This window comes from Amborella trichopoda, chromosome 4 (assembly GCF_054954075.1).
Source record: "Amborella trichopoda isolate Santa Cruz 75 chromosome 4, AtrichopodaSantaCruz75HAP2 v2.0, whole genome shotgun sequence".
Lineage (NCBI taxonomy): Eukaryota > Viridiplantae > Streptophyta > Magnoliopsida > Amborellales > Amborellaceae > Amborella > Amborella trichopoda.
In genome coordinates this window covers 11,423,636-11,445,263 of record NC_142339.1, presented here as the reverse complement: position 1 = coordinate 11,445,263, position 21,628 = coordinate 11,423,636, and the positions used below count along the sequence as shown (strand labels likewise).

Sequence of the window (21,628 nt, the reverse complement as noted above, 5' to 3'; positions counted from 1 at the left end):
CTCCTTGTCCGTTTGACAGATGAAACAAGCTGATTTCGTAGGAACATGGAAGTTGGATCTCCGGGGTAAATACACAGTACACGTATTGGTACACTTATTACTATGAGGTTGGATAACCCTCGAAATTATCAAATATGATGCAGTCCCCTTCATGGTGGGCAGAGATCATCTGTTTACTTGAAATGATGTTAATGTACATGTTAGGCTAGGGTCATTGTATATGTTTTTCCATTGCCATTTATTTATTGTATAGTAATTATGCGTATGTATTCTATTATTAATGAAAATTTTGGGATAAGGCTTTCTCCCCCACTGACTTATCAAAAAAAAAAAAATTATATATGTATTCCCAAAAGAAAAAAAAAGTGTTACGTATTATTATTGTATTTCCTTGCTCTCTCTCAATGAGCTCATGAAATATAGGATTGATCGCAATTTAGGCATCACTCAAGCAAAATTTATAATTATCAAAATTTAAAAATCGACATGTATATTTATAGTCTCACTTTTTGAGAGTGTGAATTGTGTTTTAACTTTTATTTTATTTAATTTAGCTCAAATTTGGGGAATCAATATTGGAAATTGGTTTGATAAGGCTGCAGCCCTATCAAAATATTGGAAATTGCGATTCAAGTATTGGAAAATATATACATCGATCATTTCAGCTTGAAGGTTATGGTTGGGAAAAAATTAGGATTTTAAGCTCTAAAAATAATGTATATTGTAACAAATTATCTAGGCCATCCATTTTCCCCTAAAAGCAAGTTTTCATAGATTCTCAATATGTGTATCATTTTTTGAGTTTCAAATTTCATTATCGATGTTGAAAATTGATTTTAGATACATCATGGAGATTTATGCTGCCAAAAGTACTTTCTAGATGAGGATTTTAGGTGTGGCTTATCTTGTTTTCATAATACCTAGGCCTTATAGAAACTTCTCTATCACCATCTCACAATATAACCAAAATAAAAATAAAATAAAAAAATAATAATTAACAAAATATATAAAAATTTTGAAATTTATAGGGGTATTTTTGTCATTGAAATATATTTTTAATAATGTTTTACATGTGTATTATGATAAGAAGCATGGATACTTAAAATTTGAACTTAATCAAATGCATTGAAAATAAGATAGAATTAAAATACACTATTCACTATAAAAAAAAAGTTAGACTTTGGTGTAAAATATAAAATATAGAATTGAAATACATTATTAGATCAAAAAGTAAGATTTTAGTGTAAAATATAGGATATACATGACCATTTTCAAATTTCCAAAAATAGAAACGGATTTTCTGTAAATTTCTCTTATCGCAACGTAGTGGCTTCCCATAGGTGTTCCCTTCCCTATGGCTTCTTTGAACTTAGAAGAGCCCATCCATGGAATTCAATAAGAGACATGAGGTCGATGATCCATATACTTTGTAATTGTATTATGAAGGTAATGACCTTTTTTTTGTTGAACCCAGAAATTCAATAATGTCTTCTTCTTTGTTTTTTTTAAAGATGCATATAACATCTAACAAAATGTTCAGTGGCGAAAGAGTGACACGGGCTGCTCTCAAACTAATATTATTAACTTGCCCCTCTCTTGAAAGAGGTATATACGGAAAGCATTCCACGTGACCCACCCACATATAGATTTCATGTGATCCCACTTCTCAACTGTTCAATTTGAATAGATTGTTAGGATTGCTCATATTACAATGTCACACCAAAACATTATTTGATTTTTAATTAAGAAAATCAAGTTAAATTTGAGGTATCCCATCTTCTTATTGGGCACTTAGCAAAAAATAAAAAAATATTTATTCTACTAAGGTATCCCATCTTCTTATTGGCCACCTAGCAAAAAAATAAAAAAATATTTATGTGGAGAATAAATAACCAGAATGCCTCTAAAGTTTTAAGGGTATTCTAGTATTGTTTTATCTGGGGAAATATTTTTTAATTTATGTTTATCATGTTCACCCCTGTTAGATATATATGTGACCCAAATTTCGCTGCAAAATGATTTATAGAATAAAAATATTACAAATAAAATATTTTAAGCCGTCGGATCAAGATCTGACACTCAAGAGCCAACTTATGGCATTGTGACTCAAGGTATTCCAGCCATCTTCTCAGATCTTACAATTGAGAGCAGAGATCACATATATTTTATATGTGGGTAGGGTCACACTTAAGACTTTCCCTAAAAAATAATCCATGGACTAAAATACCCTCAATGTAAGGAAAATTGTTTGGTGTGTCCAAGCCCCCACATGTTACTATAAGGACTTGGAGATCTACACTGTCCCCCAAAATCGGGTCACATAAATAATAGTCCTCCAAAGAAAAAGTAAAATTCAAATATTTTTTTAAAAAAATCTCGTTTCTAGTTTTATAAAATCTTTATTTTTAGAGGCTAATATTCTCCTTGTTAAATATTATGTACTCCCTCAAACTTAGGATCAAATTCTATTTCAAAATTAAATTATTAAGGGGACCACATTTCTACATGAGTTTGTGGACTCAAAGAATATAAAATGGTAAAAAAGAGAGTAAAGAATAAGCAATGCAATATTTTTAAGGGTGTGGTTTGTACAAGGTTGCAACCTTAAATAATCAAAGTAAGGTGCAACACCAAATTTTAGTATAAGATATAATTTGGGTACCGAAAATTCTTAGGATAGTTTAATAATCTATTTTTATTTATATTTGTTAAATTTTGTAAAATAAATTATTAAGAGGACCGCAGTTCTACATGAGTATGTGGACTCATAAAATATGAAATGGTAGAAAAAGATAATAGAGAATAAGCAATGTAATATTTTTAATGGTGTGGTTTGTATAAGATTGCAACTTTAAAAAATCAAAATATGCTGCAATACCAAATTTTAGTACAAGATATAATTTGGATGAAGAAAATTCTTAGGATAGCTTAATAATCTATTCTCATTTTTAATTCTAAATTTTGGACCCAAAAAATAGTTTAATTCAAGTAGGTCTATAAACACATGAAATCTTTAAAATAGACGATTCAGATATTGTGTTGCAAGATGCACTATTTTTGGGACTTGAAATTTATTTATTTTTGTTTTTTCAACATACATCACGATGTCGAGATGATCTGTTAAAAACCTTCCAAACTTCTAACCAACCTTGAAATAACTTTTTTTTTTTTTTACACCTATATATCTCGAGGTCGGGATGATAACATAATGAACCTTTCAAAGGGTTTTTTTCTCTGATCTGTTGGGCTTTTTAAATCAAGGTCTTTGATAACTCTGTAATGGTTTTGATGTGATCTTCATGTGAAGATGTTTATATTGGATGAATGGTTGTGTCAATGATGATAAAAAGAAACGCTTCTTTCTCAGAAAAACATTCGCAGTGGCCGCCTAAGAGCTTTCGCCCCGCCAGGCTTGAGAGCTAATGCTGCCTAACTCTTCCTTGGATGTCTGAGACACTCTCTCTCACAAAATTCAGTCCTACTCCTGTCCTTCTTTAAATTCTGTGCCTTTTTAGAAGTTATGTCTTCGTTCTCTCTTTTTCTCTCTCTCTCTCTCTCTCAGATCTTCTTGTCCATCTATTTAATGGTCTCTTTTGGTTAATTTTTGTTATCTTATTCTTGCTTATTCTCTCTCGATCTCTCTATGAATTCTTCTTTGCTCTTTTGACATTTTTAAGATTTTTACGAATTCTTATGTACTGTTTTAACATTTTAGAATATTTTTGCTGGTTGTGATACTCGTTTTGGAGTGAGTATTCCTCTCTGTTATTCCTGGATGTATTTTGACTTTTAATATGTTTTCTTTCATGTTTAAATTGATTTTTTTCAATTGCATTTAAAGTTGATGGCAGGAAAATTTATGTTCAACATCTCTAATGTTCCATAAAATGTATTACAACGTATTACAAGAGATACGGACACCAAGATTTAAAATATTTTTTCTTTTGAAATTATCAATATTTTTGACATCAAAATAACCTCTTCAAAGTTTTAATTTGTTTTTCTAAGCTTTACTTTAATTGTTTCGGGCCTTTTAACTGAGTTATCCATATAAGGTAGCTCTCTATTTTATTTGGGCCTTTTTTGTTTGTTTCTAATTTCTCAAAAGTATATTAACTTGGCCATGCTATGGAATGTATCAGAGCTTTCGATTTTCACGAAAGTTTAGCTCTTGGGGGGGGGGGGTGCGGGGAATTATAATTTCCCCAAAAAACAATTGCGCTTTCTTGTTTAGTGCAACAAAAAATAAATTTATATTCTCTTGAAAAACTCAAATTTTTCCGGCGAAGGGAAAATTTGCAACAGATGTATCACGAAAGTAGGAAGGCAGTGAAAAGCGTAGTCTTAAAATTATTAAAAATTACATTACTTTGGCAGAGGGAATGAGATCATATTATATACATTTAAAATGGTTATTATTCATGTTGCTTCTTTTGGGTTGCGGTTGACTATAAGTGTGGCGAGATTAGAAATAGACGTTCTGGAGTTGTTTCGTTGCATACAAAATCACAATGAAAAATACTGTATTCTAATCAATATAATACAGTTAAACATTGATTGAAAACAAACTTGTCTCACTCCAAAAATCATTTTCCAATTCGTATAAAACAATAAACTTTGTTTGGAAACAAACCTCCAACAAATTTCTCTCATCAAAAATCTCTTCTAATGAGAGTTGGCTCTCTATAAATTATTTGTAAAAATTAAATCAGTTTTGGTTTTGGAGGTTGATGATAATAAAACTCTTAGTCCCAGTTAAATTTATGTAGGAATTAATACAAAATTAAATATGTAAAAGATTATTTAAATAATGAAAAAGTTTATGAAAGGTTGCAATCTTAAAAAGTAGAATTAAAGGTGCACCTTAAAAATCCATCTGAAAATGCTATTTTAATGCTGAAAAATCCTCTAATTGATCATCTTGATATTGAGATTTGACATTGAGTTGCATGAATATAAAAAAAATAAAATGAATAGTGCATGTTGCAACACATTTCATTTTTTAGATTTTTATATATTTATATATCTAGTTGTTTGTAATTATTTTTAGTTTTTAGAATTTAAAACTTTTTAATTAAATATGAAAATAGATTTTGAGATCAATCTGAATACTTTTTTATACCAAAATTATATGATAAAATTTGGACCTCGCTTTAATTTTGAGGTTGTAACCCTTCAAAAACCACACCATTTAAATAATTACTTCATATACCTCCATCATATTATCTCCGCATATACGACATCCAAAGGCGAGGCAGGAAACAGAGTGTAGGAAATACATTAGAAAATTATTTCAAACAAACTCTCAATAACATAACCCAGTTAAAAAGAAGCGATGTATTCATTGAAGCCATATACCTATATTACAAGGAGATCACAATTGTTTACAAACATCTTATATGAAACCATATACCTATACTATAAGAAGATCACAATTATTTACAAACATCTTATGTGAAACCATATACCTATACTACAAGAAGATCACTGAAAAATTTTACATAGGGTTGCGTCCATGAAATGTACCTTAAAATGTAGAACTACGGATGCGCCTAAAAAATCCATTTGAAAAAGGTTGTTTTAATGTTGAAAAATCTTCTAATTGATTATCTCGACATTGAGATGTATGAATATGAAAAAGAAAAAAAAAAAGATTAAAATCTAAAAAATAGTGCATATTGAAACACATTATCTAGACCGTCCATTCTCAAGATTTTCATACATATATATAGACCATCCATTTTCAAGATTTTCATACATATCTAGATCTACTTGATTTTAACTATTTTTAGAGCTTAAAGGTTTATAATTAGATGTGAAAATAGTTTTTCAAATAATCTTAAGAATTTTTAATACCAAAATTACAAGTTATGATAAAATTTGGAGGTTCACCTTAATTGAACTGTTTAATGTTGTAACCCCACCCATAATAAAAATGTGCATTGAAAGAACAAAAAAAACTTGGGAAGTTTAATATACAATAACAGGGAGAATATGAGGGCAGGCCGCTAGCTGATAGTTACAGTGAATGCTCAATGGCCCATATTGGTTTTAGGGTGATCTAATGATCAGGATTGTATTTTGCATTTTAATTTTAATTTTTTCCAATAAATCTAAATCATTTTAAATTTAAGGCTTTTATCTTTAAAAATAGAATAATCAAATAAAGATATCAAAAAATAATTAATAAAAAGACCAAAATACACTTAAAAATTTTAAAGGGAATTTTGATTAATTTATTATTTTAAATTATTTTGTAGAACTTTTATTAGATGTGCCTTGATGAGAAGAATGGATATTTCAAATTTCATGTGATTGGGATTTATAGAAAAAATATTAAAATTATATTATAAAATGAAGTCGTCATCATCAGATCAACCCATTTTTAATATGGGCCGTTGGATTTATATTATTGCGTCAACCCATCCCAAAATAACATAAAGGTAGGAACCACTACAAGAGGAAGTGTGGCACTCCACTGCTTCCCAATCACAACAATTCAACCCCTTCCAGGAATCCATTTGGACCTTCAATGTAGCATTTGGGTTGGAATTAGAAGCATTGAAATCCAAGAGGGCCACTATTTCATTTTTTCTTCAAAATGCGGAGCCCTCTAAGGCCATGGAGAAATCGAAAAAGCACATGACAGCAGTGAATGGTAATATTGGGATAAGACGCAGAGGGTGGGGAAGAAGGGCTCCTTTTCTAGCTTCCATGGTGCTTCCATTGACTAAACAAGCACTGATGAAATGCTTGCTACAAGCCCTCCTCGCGAGTCCCTTCTATAGGGGAGGCAAAATTTACGTGTGGACCCAAAAACTAGTTTCGGGGAATTAGAGAGTATTTCCTTGAGGTATCCATTGTAAATAATCCAAGAAGGCACACCTCTAAATCATGTCGAAAGATGGAGTTTCTATACATGAAGATAGGCATAATGCATTGATGTGATTCATTAAAAAAATTTCCATGACAAAATATAGAAAGTCAGGTCCTCTTAAAACCATCTAAGAGAGAGAAAGATGTGTGGGTCATCTCCATGTCAAGAGACAGACAACTGCATCTCCAAGTCATTGGAGAGAGAGAGAGGCAACTGTTTGCATTGATGATTGAGGCCATTAAATTTTCTTTTGAAGCAAAGGCAGGAGCCATTTGAAACAATGGCAGGAGCCATTTTTTCCACAAGCGGGCCCCTAAGTTCATTGCTTGATGTACTATGTGTGGATTTTCGTTTTTTCTATAGACTAATTTGACACTAAATTTTTTATGTTCATTCCTCTATTAAAATCGCACTAGCAAAAAATATTCAAAAAATATTTTCGATAAATTAAAATGATCAAAATACCTCTACACGCGCATTTTAAATGGACCAAAAAGAGTTTAAAACCATCGTCCCCTCAGGCCAGTCTTCCCAGCTCCCGTCCGCCCCTCCCCAATCTCTCTCTCTCTCTCTCTCTCTCTCTCTCTCTCTCTCTCCCCTACATTCTTGTTCAAGCTGCTCTCAATCTCGATGGCCTCACCCCCTTATGTCCCACGATGGACGCCGAGGTCGAGCCCAACACAATCCCCAAACCCTTTCCTCGGCCGAAATCCCTTCCAACATGAATCCAAAGACGACATCTCCCTTGATGAAATCACTCCCAAACCATTCCAACCAAACCCCAGCCTAGATGTCTCCGACACAGATGAGGATGCATCAACCACCACCGAATGCTTCTTCCACCTCAATTCACCAGCTCTCCAACCGGCCAAGATTTGCTCTAAACACACTGCTGAGACTAGTGTGGAGATGGGTAGGACCAAGCATAAGTTTGTTCTGCCCGATATCGATCCAGTAGGCTCCATTGGGTCCAAATTGTCATTAACATGGACCGATCTGTGGGTCACGGCTCTTGGGACAGAGGGTGCGTGCACAATTCTAAAGGGGCTCAATGGGTGCGCCCAACCAGGCGAGGTCTTGGCTATCATGGGCCCGTCAGGGTGCGGAAAGTCAACCCTTCTCGATGCACTTGCAGGTTTGAGGCTTTTCATTCAACTTTAGATTTTTTTATTATTGAGCATGTTCACTATGTTCATGTGGGAATATATTAAGGACGTGGTTAGCATGCGGCCAAGCCTGCAAATGTAGAAATGTGGGCTTGGCAATTAAATTATATTTATTTTAAATATAATTTAATCCTAATAATTAGCGAATATATAATTTTTACCATGGAGATCACGAATATGAAAATAAATATATTTTGAAACTATAAATAATAATTATATTAAAAAAAAAACATTTGGACCGTTTAGATGGATCACCTGCTTGCATCCATCTTTAAGAGGGATACTTTATACCTATCGATCGCATATTATAGAAATGCAGTCCAGCCCGCATGAAACAATTGTTCACATATTAATTTATCCCTTGGGGAAAAGACTGACTTAAAAGGACTTTTTATCTCAGATTTGAGGAACCCCCTATCATTATTTTGGGAAGAGAATTTTGATTTTGAGTTCTCTAACACTTCGATCTAAACCTCCAAGAAATGAACAGCCTCTTTTTAATCTTGAGGCATTGTTGTTTAAGTACATCGAGATTGTGATTCATAAAAAAAAAAATTAGTAAAGGTGGTTTATGGATTGAGAAGGTTACATCTCCGGAATTTGGAATCCTAAAAGTGCTTCTAAATTGAGTTTTACCCATAGTAAATAGATACTCTCAAGGGGGAGTGCAAAATATTTTGGCCGATTGATTTTTTTATTTGGTAGAAGCCTTTAGTGGTCTAGGTAGGCTCTTGTGATCCGGGCTTGGTCTAAGGGCACGTTTTTTTGAAAAAAAATATTTATAGACGTAAACACTTTGCAAAAAAAAAGACTTTTGTAAACTTTCATTTCTCAAAGTTTGTTAACATGTAATTGGCAATTTGTTTTTTTTTTTTTGGGTAATTCATATGTTTGATAACTTTCTTAGTACTTAAATACATGTGTTATTTAAATATTATAACTTAAAATATATAGTTATATTTATTCAAATAATATTTAAATATTAATAAAATACAATATATTATATATTATATATAATAAACTAAATATATTAGATATAATATGTAATACAATATAAATATAATATATATCTATATAATATAATTTAGTATAATATAAATATATGTAATATAGTATATAACTTTATGGGTGCAGTTTGTATAGAGCATAGGCTCTAAACAATCAAATTAGAGCCTACTTTCAAATAATGTCGAGAAATATGGTTTCACTACTAGAAATCTTTGTGATAGCCTGAAAATATATTTCCATATTTATTTATAAAGTTCAAGGCTTCAAAAAAAGTATAGATCGGTTGATCTATGAAAACTTGAAAATCTTGAAAATTGAAGGTCCAGAAATGCATTACAAAATACACTATTTGCAAAACTTGAAATCCATGTTTTCTCATGTCCATGCATCTTGATGTCAAGATGATCAATTTGAATAAATTTGAGCATCAAAACAACCTCTTTAGTGAACTTTTTGAGGTAGGCTCAAAGTTTAGAGCCTCAGCTCTATATAAACTTTCCTCTTTATATATTATATAGCTATTCCATTAGTTCTGAATCCAATGTATAGGAACTGGATATGTAAAAATAAGCTTCAACTCCACCCTTTCTGACGCACTTTTGGTGTTGTATTGGTCCAAGTGGGGATAGCATTTGTCGATGGGGTTTTAACAAAATCCAAAAATATGTGAGAAGACATAGATATAGAGGTAATATCTATTATATATAATACTAATATACATTAATAATATAAAACATATAGTATAATATAACATAACATAAAATAAATATATATTAGTAATTTATATATTATATTTAAATAAAACCAGAGAAATGCTTGCCATGGGTTGAAATGTGGTTATATTTTTATGCAAAGTGGACCATTTTATAGTAAAATATTTTATGATGAGATTTATTTACAAAAATATGTATAAGGCAATTTTAACGTGCACCAACCAAACATGCCGTAACAAAACGGAACATTCTAATCAAAGTGAAGTTCTAATACCACCAAAAAAGATGTTTGGTTGTTTATACTTTGTTTGGATGCACAAAATTTTTGGAACATTAGGGTTTTCTCGTCCTTTTAAGCGTAATAAAGCTGTCAACCTGGTCTGCCCCTATTTTTAGGGGAGCCTAATTTCAGTAACCCAACTTATCCAAAAGAAAACAAAATGTTATTTAAAAAAAAATACAGATTATTTGAAGTTACCTATAAAAGGCAGGCAATGCAATTTGATACGATAATTAGGGTTCCAATCTCGGATTAGACTTTTACTTCTCCATTTGCTCGAGCAATGGTAGCTTGAAAATCTATATTTCTCTAAATTATGAATTTAAAGCTCCAAAAATAGTGCAGATATAGTTAATCTAAAATTACTTTAAATTTTAGAAAATGAATGGTCCAAATAGTTCATTGCATTAATTCTAGGACTTGAAATCTTTCTTGTATATTCGTATATTCTGTGGCCGGGATGATTAATTTGAAGTGGATGTTTATGGTACGCTTTACCTCTATAGTTTGATGTTCACACCTCATCTAAACTTGTTCCTTCCTTAAATGAGTGTGTTTAGTCACGAGCAGCTATCAATCAAAATAGATAGCCTTTGATGCTTTAACATTATTACTTTATTTTTAAATTTCATAATTTAAATTGGAAAAAATTATGTTTAACAATAAAATGTTAATAATTAAATTTTATAAAAATTAAAAAATGTCGCATTCCTTATTGCATTGGAAATAAAAATTAAGGGACTCCTTATAATTTGAGGACTTAAATTTAATATTTACGGAAATAAACTTTGTTCATTAAGACTCTATTGTACAAGGATAGCATCTCTTCTAAATTCCTACTAATACAAATATTTGTTAAAAATAATGAATTTAACTATATTTTTTTCATAGAATTGCAATGGTGTGCAAGAGAAGATCCTAGGTTGTATTTGGTTTTATTTTTGTAAATTAAAGTTATATTTTCTAGACATATGTAAGTCATCTAGCCGGTATTGCAAAAGAAAGAATGCAAAAAATTTGATTGTACATGTTGTGCTAGATCACACAGCCCTTTCATTTTTCATGAGTGTTCATTGTATTCTGACACTTGTGATGTCCTACACTTGGATTGCTTGATTTGTAGGCCGAGTGAGTTCTAACACAAAGCAAACAGGGGAGATCCTTGTCAATGGTCGGAAACAAGCCCTGGCATATGGAACATCGGTATGGACATACCTTACTTGATGCATTAATTCTGGATTTTACATTGGGATCAGCCCTCTTAATTTAGTCGTTGAGCCCTCTTATTTTAGTCGTTGGACCCTATACTAAGGTACATGGTTCCTAAATAGAAGGACAGGGTTCCTAAAGTTCCATATAGTATGTGCTACACCATGGGAACATCCAAAATCCATTGAGAGATTAACAACAATTCTTGATGATGAGCAGTCAATTGGATAGAGTTAATCTCGACTATTCACCATTTAGAACGCAATACATGTTCCTATGGTGTAGGATACATCATGCACCTTAAATGTAAGGGTGCGGTTTGTATAGAGCCGAGGCTTTAAACAATCAAAGTAAAGCCTACCTTCAAATAGTGTCGAGAAATATGGTTTCAATATTGGAAATCTTTGTGATAGCCTTAAAATATTTTTTAGTCTTTAATTAAAAACTTTACAGCTTCAAAAATAGTGTAGATAGATCAAATCCGTGAAAACATGAAGAGCTTGAAAATTGAAGATCCAAAAATGCATTACAAGATGCACTATTTCCAAAACTTGAAATTTATGTTGCTTCTCATGTCCATGCATCTTGATGTCGAGATGATCAATTTGAGGATGTTTGGACATCAAAACAACCTCTTCTAATGAAATTTTTTAGGTGGGCTCTAATTTGATTGTTTAGAGCCTCGCCTCTATATAAACCTCTTCGTAGATGCAAAGGACCGATCCAGCACCGTTCACTTTCAATTTCTAATCTATATAGGCTCATATGCCTTTTGGAACCTAGGCCCATGTGACCCAGGATGATACACTCATGACCACCCTCACGGTATGGGAAGCGGTGTACTACTCAGCCCAGCTCCAGTTGCCCAGCACCATGTCGAGCTCCCAAAAGAGAGAGAGGGCTGAGAAAACCATCAGAGAGATGGGTTTACAAGATGCGATGCATACAAGGATAGGGGGTTGGGGCGTTAAGGGACTAAGTGGTGGCCAAAAGAGAAGGGTGAGCGTTTGTATTGAGATCCTCACGAGACCTAGCCTTCTCTTTCTTGATGAGCCCACTAGTGGGCTCGACAGTGCAGTATCTTACCATGTCATGACTCGAATTGCACGTTTGGCTTCGCATGATGGTCGAACCGTCGTGGCATCGATACACCAGCCTAGTGCTGAGGTGTTCGGCCTCTTCAGCACACTATGCCTCCTCTCCACTGGGAAAACTGTGTATTTTGGCCCGGCCACTGCAGCCAGTGAGTTTTTTGCACTGAGTGGGTTCCCTTGCCCTTCACTGAGAAACCCATCAGATCACTTCCTCCGCACCATCAACTCTGACTTTGATAAGGTAATTGGAATATGCACAATCTATCCCCCTCTCATGTCTATGTGGGCTTTTGGACCGGGTTTGGGCCAAGAAAATAGGGAAAATGGGTTGAAACCTTTACAACATCACTAAATGGGTTAAAATATTACAAATTACAATTGGCGATATGCCTTTAAATTTCATTATCAATCAAGCACTTCATCAAAGAAAATGTTAAAAACTATCCAAATTTCACCCAATCAGTATTGACAAGCCAAAAAAATTGGAGGTTTTTGGTAATTTTACCCTCAAAAGTGTCATTTAGTTATGGGAAAAGTTTATACAGAGCCGAGGCTCTAAACAATCAAATTTGAGCCTTCCTATAAAAATTTACTAAAAGAGGTTGTTTTGATTCCCAAATATCTTCAACTTGATCATCTCGACATCAATATCTTCAATTTCTTTAAGTACCCGACTAATATATCCATTTATATTAAGTGTAATTTGTAATCTTTTTATTCTTTTAGCTACATTGCAATGGGTTTCGACACTTTTATTGATATTTTTCTAAAAAGTAAGGTGCACTGGCCAATGGGCCGAGTTATGCCATGCTGGAGAATATATATCATATATATTTATATGATGGCCCAAGTCAAGCCCAATACTTTTTCAAGCACTCCTAGGCTTGCAATTCTTGGATTTGGGCTGGTGTTTGTTGATCCAAGGTTGTTGCTTAACACTAAGAAGTAGTCAATCTCCTTAGGATATTGAACAAGGTCCCGAGGCCAAGGCCATAAAAGCTTCTGCGGCCATTGATATCTTAGTCAAGTCTTACAAGTCATCCACCATGGCCAAACAAGTCCTTGCTCGTGTAGTTGATATATCCAAGAGTGTAAGACCTCTCTCTCTCAATCTCTCTCTCTCCATATGTGTGTATGTCTAACTCTTTGAAAGATTTGTTATAGGAGGGAGAAGCATTGACAAAGAAAGGAAGCCAAGCAAGCTTCTTTACACAAGCATCAGTCTTGACAAGAAGATCTTTTGTGAACATGTATAGGGATTTGGGATATTATTGGTTGCGCCTAGGAATCTACATTGCGTTGTGCGTGTGTGTAGGCACCATCTTCTTTGACATTGGCCACAACTTTGGCTCCATTCAGTTTAGTGTGACATTGTGCTTCAATTAAAAATTTTTTTTGCTTTTTAGGGTAGATCAGTGGGGAACAGCCTTACTTGTGGTAAAAATGGAACTCAAAATGTCATGTTGTGGCACCTGATCGCCTTTGCCTCGAGTCCATTCAACTTCAATCAAAAGTTGAACAACCTATGCATTCTACCTTCTAAATATCATGGTTCTCGTGTGTTTTGTATTGACAAACATTTTAGGCGAGAGGGTCCATGCTCATGTTTGTGGCAGCATTTTTGACGTTCATGGCGATTGGAGGCTTCCCTTCCTTTGTGGAGGACATGAAGGTCGTTTTTTCATTACCATCTTTCCATATATTTATTTTCCTTTTTACAGCAACAATAAAAAAAAATTTGATGACTCAAGTAGAATACTAAAGAAAAAAGAATCAAGAGTACGGAACCATGAACCTATATAAAAAGGGTGCAATTTGTATAGAGCTGAAGCTCTAAACAATCAAAGTAAAGCGCACCTTCAAATAGTATCGAGAAAGGTAGTTTAAATACTGGAAATCTTTGTGATAGCCTTAAAATATATTTTCATCTTTAGTAATAAAATTCAAAGTTTGAAAAACAAAGTAGATCAAGCATATCTATAAAACCTTGAAAATTGACGGTCCAAAAATGCGTTACAAGATACACTATTTCTAAAACTTGAAATCCAATTTTTTCTCATGTCTATGAATCTTGATATCGAGATGATCAATTTAAGGATATTTGGGCATCAAAACAACCTCAAAAAGTTTTAGGTGGACTCTAATTTGATTGTTTAGAGCCTCGGCTCTATATAAACATTTTCCATATAAAAAGCTTAAAGATTAGAAGAAAACGAAAAAATTACATCGAGGGGTCAAAACATCTCACCTAATAATCCAAGATGCAAATGACTAGAGACTCTCGCTCTCTCTCTGCCTCTCTCACATGGATTGATCCTCATGGTCACAGATCTTCGGGCGTGAGAGACTAAACGGGCACTACGGCGTGGGCGCCTATGTGATTGGAAACACCATCTCTTCCACCCCCTACCTCCTCCTCATCTCTCTAATCCCGGGAGCCATCGCCTACTACCTGGCTCGTCTTCAAGATGGAGCCGAGCACTTCATCTACTTTGCTCTAGTCCTCTTTGTATGCATGATGCTTGTAGAGAGCCTCATGATGATTGTTGCGAGCCTCGTCCCCGACTTCCTCATGGGCATCATCACCGGTGCCGGTATCCAAGGTGTCATGATGCTGAACGGTGGCTTTTTCCGACTGCCTAACGACTTGCCTAAGCCATTCTGGAAGTACCCAATGTACTACATCGCATTCCATAAGTATGCTAACCAAGGTTTTTACAAGAATGAGTTTGAGGGTCTTACTTTCCCTAATGGCTTAGTAGGAGGGTCACCCACCATAACAGGAGAGAAGATTTTAAATGAGACATGGCAAGTGGAGATGGGGTACTCCAAGTGGGTGGACTTGGCCATATTGTTGGGCATGGTGGTTTTATATAGGCTCATGTTCTTGGGCATAATTAAGTTTAGTGAGAATGTGATGAAGAAAAAATAGTTGAAAAGTAACTTATTGAAAATAGCAAAAAAGAAAATAATATTATTAAATGTATTTTAAAATAATAGAAAAAAGAGACCACGAAGTAAATGGCAGTCGTGAGGCCTTTGTGGCCATACTCCAATATGTAAGGGCTTTTTTGGCTCTTTTAGCTCGGCCTTGCGAGCAAGCGACAGAAGAGTAGAAAGAAATGCCCTTTTCTCCTAGAATAGAATTTGTTTCTTACTGTACAAATTAATTTGTTGCAAAATTACTACTGATTTTATATCTACGTGTTGATAATAGTGAAGATACAAGTTTTCTTCCTATCTCTTTGTCCGTTTGACAGATGAAACAAGCTGATTTCGTAGGAACATGGAAGTTGGATCTCCGGGGTAAATATACAGTACACGTATTGGTACACTTATTACTATGAGGTTGGATAACCCAAGAAATTATCAAATATGACGCAGTCCCCTTCATGGTGGCAGAGATCATCTGTTTACTTGAAATGATGTTAATGTACATGTCAGGCTAGGGTCATTGTATATGTTTTTCCATTGCCATTTATTTATTGTATAGTAATTATGCGTATGTATTCCATTATTAATGAAAATTTTGGGATGAGGCTTTCTCCCCCACTGACTTATCAAAACAAAAAAACTTATATATGTATTCCCAAAAGAAAAAAAAAGTGTTACGTATTATTATTGTACTTCCTTGCTCTCTCTCAATGAGCTATGAAATATAGGATTGATCGCAATTTAGGCATCACTCAGCAAAATTTATAATTATCAAAATTTAAAAATCGACATGTATATTTTATAGTCTCTTTTTTTGAGAGTGTGAATTGTGTTTTAACTTTTATTTTATTCAATTTAGCTCAAATTTGGGGAATCAATATTGGAAATTGGTTTGATAAGGCTGCAGCCCTATCAAAATATTGGAAATTGCGATTCAAGTATTGGAAAATATATACATCGATCATTTCAGCTTGAACGTTATGGTTGGGAAAAAATTAGGATTTTAAGCTCTAAAAATAATGTATATTGTAACAAATTATCTAGGCCATCCATTTTCCCCTAAAAGCAAGTTTTCATAGATTCTCAATATGTGTATCATTTTTTGAGTTTCAAATTTCATTATCGATGTTGAAAATTGATTTTAGATACATCATGGAGATTTATGCTGCCAAAAGTACTTTCTAGATGGGGATTTTGGGTGTGGCTTATCTTGTTTTCATAATACCTAGGCCTTATAGAAACTTCTCTATCACCATCTCACAATATAACCAAAATAAAAATAAAATAAAAAAATAATAATTAACAAAATATATAAAAATTTTGAAATTTATAGGGGTATTTTTGTCATTGAAATATATTTTTAATAATGTTTTACATGTGTATTATGATAAGAAGCATGGATACTTAAAATTTGAACTTAATCAAATGCATTGAAAATAAGATAGAATTAAAATACACTATTCACTATAAAAAAAATGTTAGACTTTGGTGTAAAATATAAAATATAGAATTGAAATACATTATTAGATCAAAAAGTAAGATTTTAGTGTAAAATATAGGATATACATGACCATTTTCAAATTTCCAAAAATAGAAACGGATTTTCTGTAACATTCTCTTATCGCAACGTAGTGGCTTCCCATAGGTGTTCCCTTCCCTATGGCTTCTTTGAACTTAGAAGAGCCCATCCATGGAATTCAATAAGAAACATGAGGTCGATGATCCATATACTTTGTAATTGTATTATGAAGGTAATGACCTTTTTTTTGTTGAACCCAGAAATTCAATAATGTCTTCTTCTTTGTTTTTTTTAAAGATGCATATGACATCTAACAAAATGTTCAGTTGCGAAAGAGTGACACGGGCTGCTCTCAAACTAATATTATTAACTTGCCCCTCTCTTGAAAGAGGTATATACGGAAAGCATTCCACGTGATCCACCCACATATAGATTTCGTGTGATCCCACTTCTCAGCTGTTCAATTTGAATAGATTGTTAGGATTGCTCATATTACAATGTCACACCAAAACATTATTTGATTTTTAATTAAGAAAATCAAGTTAAATTTGAGGTATCCCGTCTTCTTATTGGGCACTTAGCAAAAAATAAAAAAATATTTATTCTACTAAGGTATCCCATCTTCTTATTGGCCACCTAGCAAAAAAATAAAAAAATATTTATGGGGAGAATAAATAACCAGAATGCCTCTAAAGTTTTAAGGGTATTCTAGTATTGTTTTATCTGGGGAAATATTTTTTAATTTATGTTTATCATGTTCACCCCTGTTAGATATATATGTGACCCAAATTTCGCTGCAAAATGATTTATAGAATAAAAATATTACAAATAAAATATTTTAAGCCGTCGGATCAAGATCTGACACTCAAGAGCCAACTTATGGCATTGTGACTCAAGGTATTCCAGCCATCTTCTCAGATCTTACAATTGAGAGCAGAGATCACATATATTTTATATGTGGGTAGGGTCACACTTAAGACTTTCCCTAAAAAATAATCCAAGGACTAAAATACCCTCAATGTAAGGAAAATTGTTTGGTGTGTCCAAGCCCCCACATGTTACTATAAGGACTTGGAGATCTACACTGTCCCCCAAAATCGGGTCACATAAATAATAGTCCTCCAAAGAAAAAGTAAAATTCAAATATGTTTTCAAAAAAATCTCATTTGTAGTTTTATAAAATCTTTATTTTTAGAGGCTAATATTCTCCTTGTTAAATATTATGTACTCCCTCAAAATTGGGATCAAAGTCTATTTCAAAATGAAATTATTAAGGGGACCACATTTCTACATGAGTTTGAGGACTCAAAGAATATAAAATGGTAAAAAAGAGAGTAAAGAATAAGCATTGCAATATTTTTAAGGGTGTGGTTTTTACAAGGTTGCAACTTTAAATAATCAAAGTAAGGTGCAACACCAAATTTTAGCATAAGATATAATTTGGGTACCGAAAATTCTTAGGATAGTTTAATAATCTATTTTTATTTATATTTGTTAAATTTTGTAAAATAAATTATTAAGAGGACCGCAGTTCTACAAGAGTATGTGGACTCATAAAATATGAAATGGTAGAAAAAGATAATAGAGAATAAGCAATGTAATATTTTTAATGGTGTGGTTTGTATAAGATTGCAACTTTAAAAAATCAAAATATGCTGCAATACCAAATTTTAGAACAAGATATAATTTGGATGAAGAAAATTCTTAGGATAGCTTAATAATCTATTCTCATTTTTAATTCTAAATTTTGGACCCAAAAAATAGTTTAATTCAAGTAGGTCTATAAACACATGAAAATCTTTAAAATAGACGAATCAGATATTGTGTTGCAAGACGCACTGTTTTTGGGACGTGAAATTTATTTATTTTTGTTTTTTCAACATACATCACGATGTCGAGTTGATCTGTTAAAAACCTTTCAAACTTCAAACCAACCTTGAAATAACTTTTTTTGTTTTTTACACCTATATATCTCGAGGTCGGGATGATAACATAATGAACCTTTCAATTGGTTTGTTTCTCTGATCTGTTGGGCTTTTTAAATCAAGGTCTTTGATAACTCTGTAATGCTTTTGATGTGATCTTCATGTGAAGATGTTTATATTGGATGAATGGTTGTGTCAATGATGATAAAAGGAAACGCTTCTTTCTCAGAAAAACATTCGCAGTGGCCGCCTAAGAGCTTTCGCCCCGCCAGGCTTGAGAGCTAATGCTGCCTAACTCTTCCTTGGATGTCTGAGACACTCTCTCTCACAAAATTCAGTCCTACTCCTGTCCTTCTGTAAAGTCTGTGCTTTTTTAGAAGTTATGTCTTCGTTCTCTCTTTTTCTCTCTCTCTCTCTCTCAGATCTTCTTGTCCATCTATTTAATGGTCTCTTTTGGTTAATTTTTGTTATCTTATTCTTGCTTATTCTCTCTCGATCTCTCTATGAATTCTTCTTTGCTCTTTTGAAATTTTTAAGATTTTTATGAATTCTTATGTACTGTTTTAACATTTTAGAAAATTTTTGCTGGTTGTGATACTCGTTTTGGAGTGAGTATTCCTCTCTGTTATTCCTGGATGTATTTTGACTTTTAATATGTTTTTTTTCATGTTTAAATTGATTTTTTTCAATCGCATTTAAAGTTGATGGTAGGAAAATTTATGTTCAACATCTCTAATGTTCCATAAAATGTATTACAACGTATTACAAGAGATACGGATACCAAGATTTAAAATATTTTTTCTTTTGAGATTATCAATTTTTTTGGCATCAAAATAACCTCTTCAAAGTTTTAATTTGATTTTCTAGGCTTTACTTTAATTGTTTCGGGCCTTTTAACTGAGTTATCCATATAAGGTAGCTCTCTATTTTATTTGGGCCTTTTTTGTTTGTTTCTAATTTCTCAGAAGTATATTAACTTGGCCATGCTATGGAATGTATCAGAGCTTTCGATTTTCACGAAAGTTTAGCTCTTGGGGGGGGGGGGGGGGGGGGGGGGGCGGGGAATTATAATTTCCCCAAAAAACAATTGCGCTTTCTTGTTTAGTGCAACAAAAAATAAATTTATATTCTCTTGAAAAACTCAAATTTTTCCGGCGAAGGGAAAATTTGCAACAGATGTATCACGAAAGTAGGAAGGCAGTGAAAAGCGTAGTCTTAAAATTATTAAAAATTACATTACTTTGGTAGAGGGAATGAGATCATATTATATACATTTAAAGTGGTTATTATTCATGTTGCTTATTTTGGGTTGCGGTTGACTCTAAGTGTGGCGAGATTAGAAATAGACGTTCTTGAGTTGTTTCGTTGCATACAAAATCACAATGAAAAATACTGTATTCTAATCGATATAATACAGTTAAACATTGATTGAAAACAAACTTGTCTCACTCCAAAAATCATTTTCCAATTCGTATAAAACAATAAACTTTGTTTGGAAACAAACCTCCAACAAATTTCTCTCATCAAAAATCTCTTCCAATGAGAGTTGGTTCTCTTTAAATTATTTGTAAAAATTAAATCAGTTTTGGTTTTGGAGGTTGACGATAATAAAACTCTTAGTCCCAGTTAAATTGATGTAGGAATTAATACAAAATTAAATATGTAAAAGATTATTTAAATAATGAAAAAGTTTATGAAAGGTTGCAATCTTAAAAAGTAGAATTAAAGGTGCACCTTAAAAATCCATCTGAAAATGTTATTTTAATGCTGAAAAATCCTCTAATTGATCATCTTGATATTGAGATTTGACATTGAGATGCATGAATATAAAAAAAAAAAAATGAATAGTGCATGTTGCAACACATTTCATTTTTTAGATTTTTATATATTTATATATCTAGTTGTTTGTAATTATTTTTAATTTTTAGAATTTAAAACTTTTTAATTAAATATGAAAATAGATTTTGAGATCAATCTGAATACTTTTTTATACCAAAATTATATGATAAAATTTGGACCTCGCTTTAATTTTGAGGTTGTAACCCTTCAGAAACCACACCATTTAAATAATTACTTCATATACCTCCATCATATTATCTCCGCATGTATGACATCCAAAGGCGAGGCAGGAAACAGAGTGTAGGAAATACATTAAAAAATTATTTCAAACAAACTCTCAATAACATAACCCAGTTAAAAAGAAGCGATGTATTCATTGAAGCCATATACCTATATTACAAGGAGATCACAATTATTTACAAACATCTTATATGAAACCATATACCTATACTATAAGGAGATCACAATTATTTACAAACATCTTATGTGAAACCATATACCTATACTACAAGGAGATCACTGAAAAAGTTTACATAGGGTTGCGTCCATGAAATGTACCTTAAAATGTAGAACTACGGATGCGCCTAAAAAATCCATTTGAAAAAGGTTGTTTTAATGTTGAAAAATCTTCTAATTGATTATCTCGACATTGAGATGTATGAATATGAAAAAGAAAAAAAAAAAGATTAAAATCTAAAAAATAGTGCATATTGCAACACATTATCTAGACCGTCCATTCTCAAGATTTTCATACATATATATAGACCATCCATTTTCAAGATTTTCATACATATCTAGATCTACTTGATTTTAACTATTTTTAGAACTTAAAGGTTTATAATTAGATGTGAAAATAGTTTTTCAAATAATCTTAAGAATTTTTACCACCAAAATTACAAGTTATGATAAAATTTGGAGGTTCACCTTAATTGAATTGTTTAATGTTGTAACCACACCCTTAATAAAAATGTGCATTGAAAGAACAAAAAAAACTTGGGAAGTTTAATATACAATAACAGGGAGAATATGAGGGCAGGCCGCTAGCTGATAGTTACAGTGAATGC

The 21,628-nt window shown here is 32.6% G+C and overlaps 2 non-coding genes and 2 pseudogenes across 3 annotated transcripts; all 4 read left to right on the top strand.

Annotated features, from left to right (window-relative positions):
- Nucleotides 1–19: 19 nt before the first annotated feature.
- On the top strand, nt 20–20,355 carry LOC148782279 (uncharacterized; annotated as a pseudogene).
- LOC148782282 (small nucleolar RNA SNORD14) lies at nt 3,332–3,456 on the top strand. Its single transcript, XR_016055168.1, has one exon. It is a non-coding gene; the product is annotated as a small nucleolar RNA SNORD14 (small nucleolar RNA).
- On the top strand, nt 7,364–15,468 carry LOC148782281 (ABC transporter G family member 1-like; annotated as a pseudogene). Its single transcript, XR_016053204.1, has 7 exons — nt 7,364–8,012; nt 11,168–11,247; nt 12,037–12,588; nt 13,310–13,438; nt 13,512–13,712; nt 13,933–14,019; nt 14,677–15,468. The product of XR_016053204.1 is annotated as an ABC transporter G family member 1-like (transcript).
- Nucleotides 18,919–19,043, top strand: LOC148782280 (small nucleolar RNA SNORD14). The gene has a single exon (XR_016055149.1). It is a non-coding gene; the product is annotated as a small nucleolar RNA SNORD14 (small nucleolar RNA).
- Nucleotides 20,356–21,628: the final 1,273 nt, after the last annotated feature.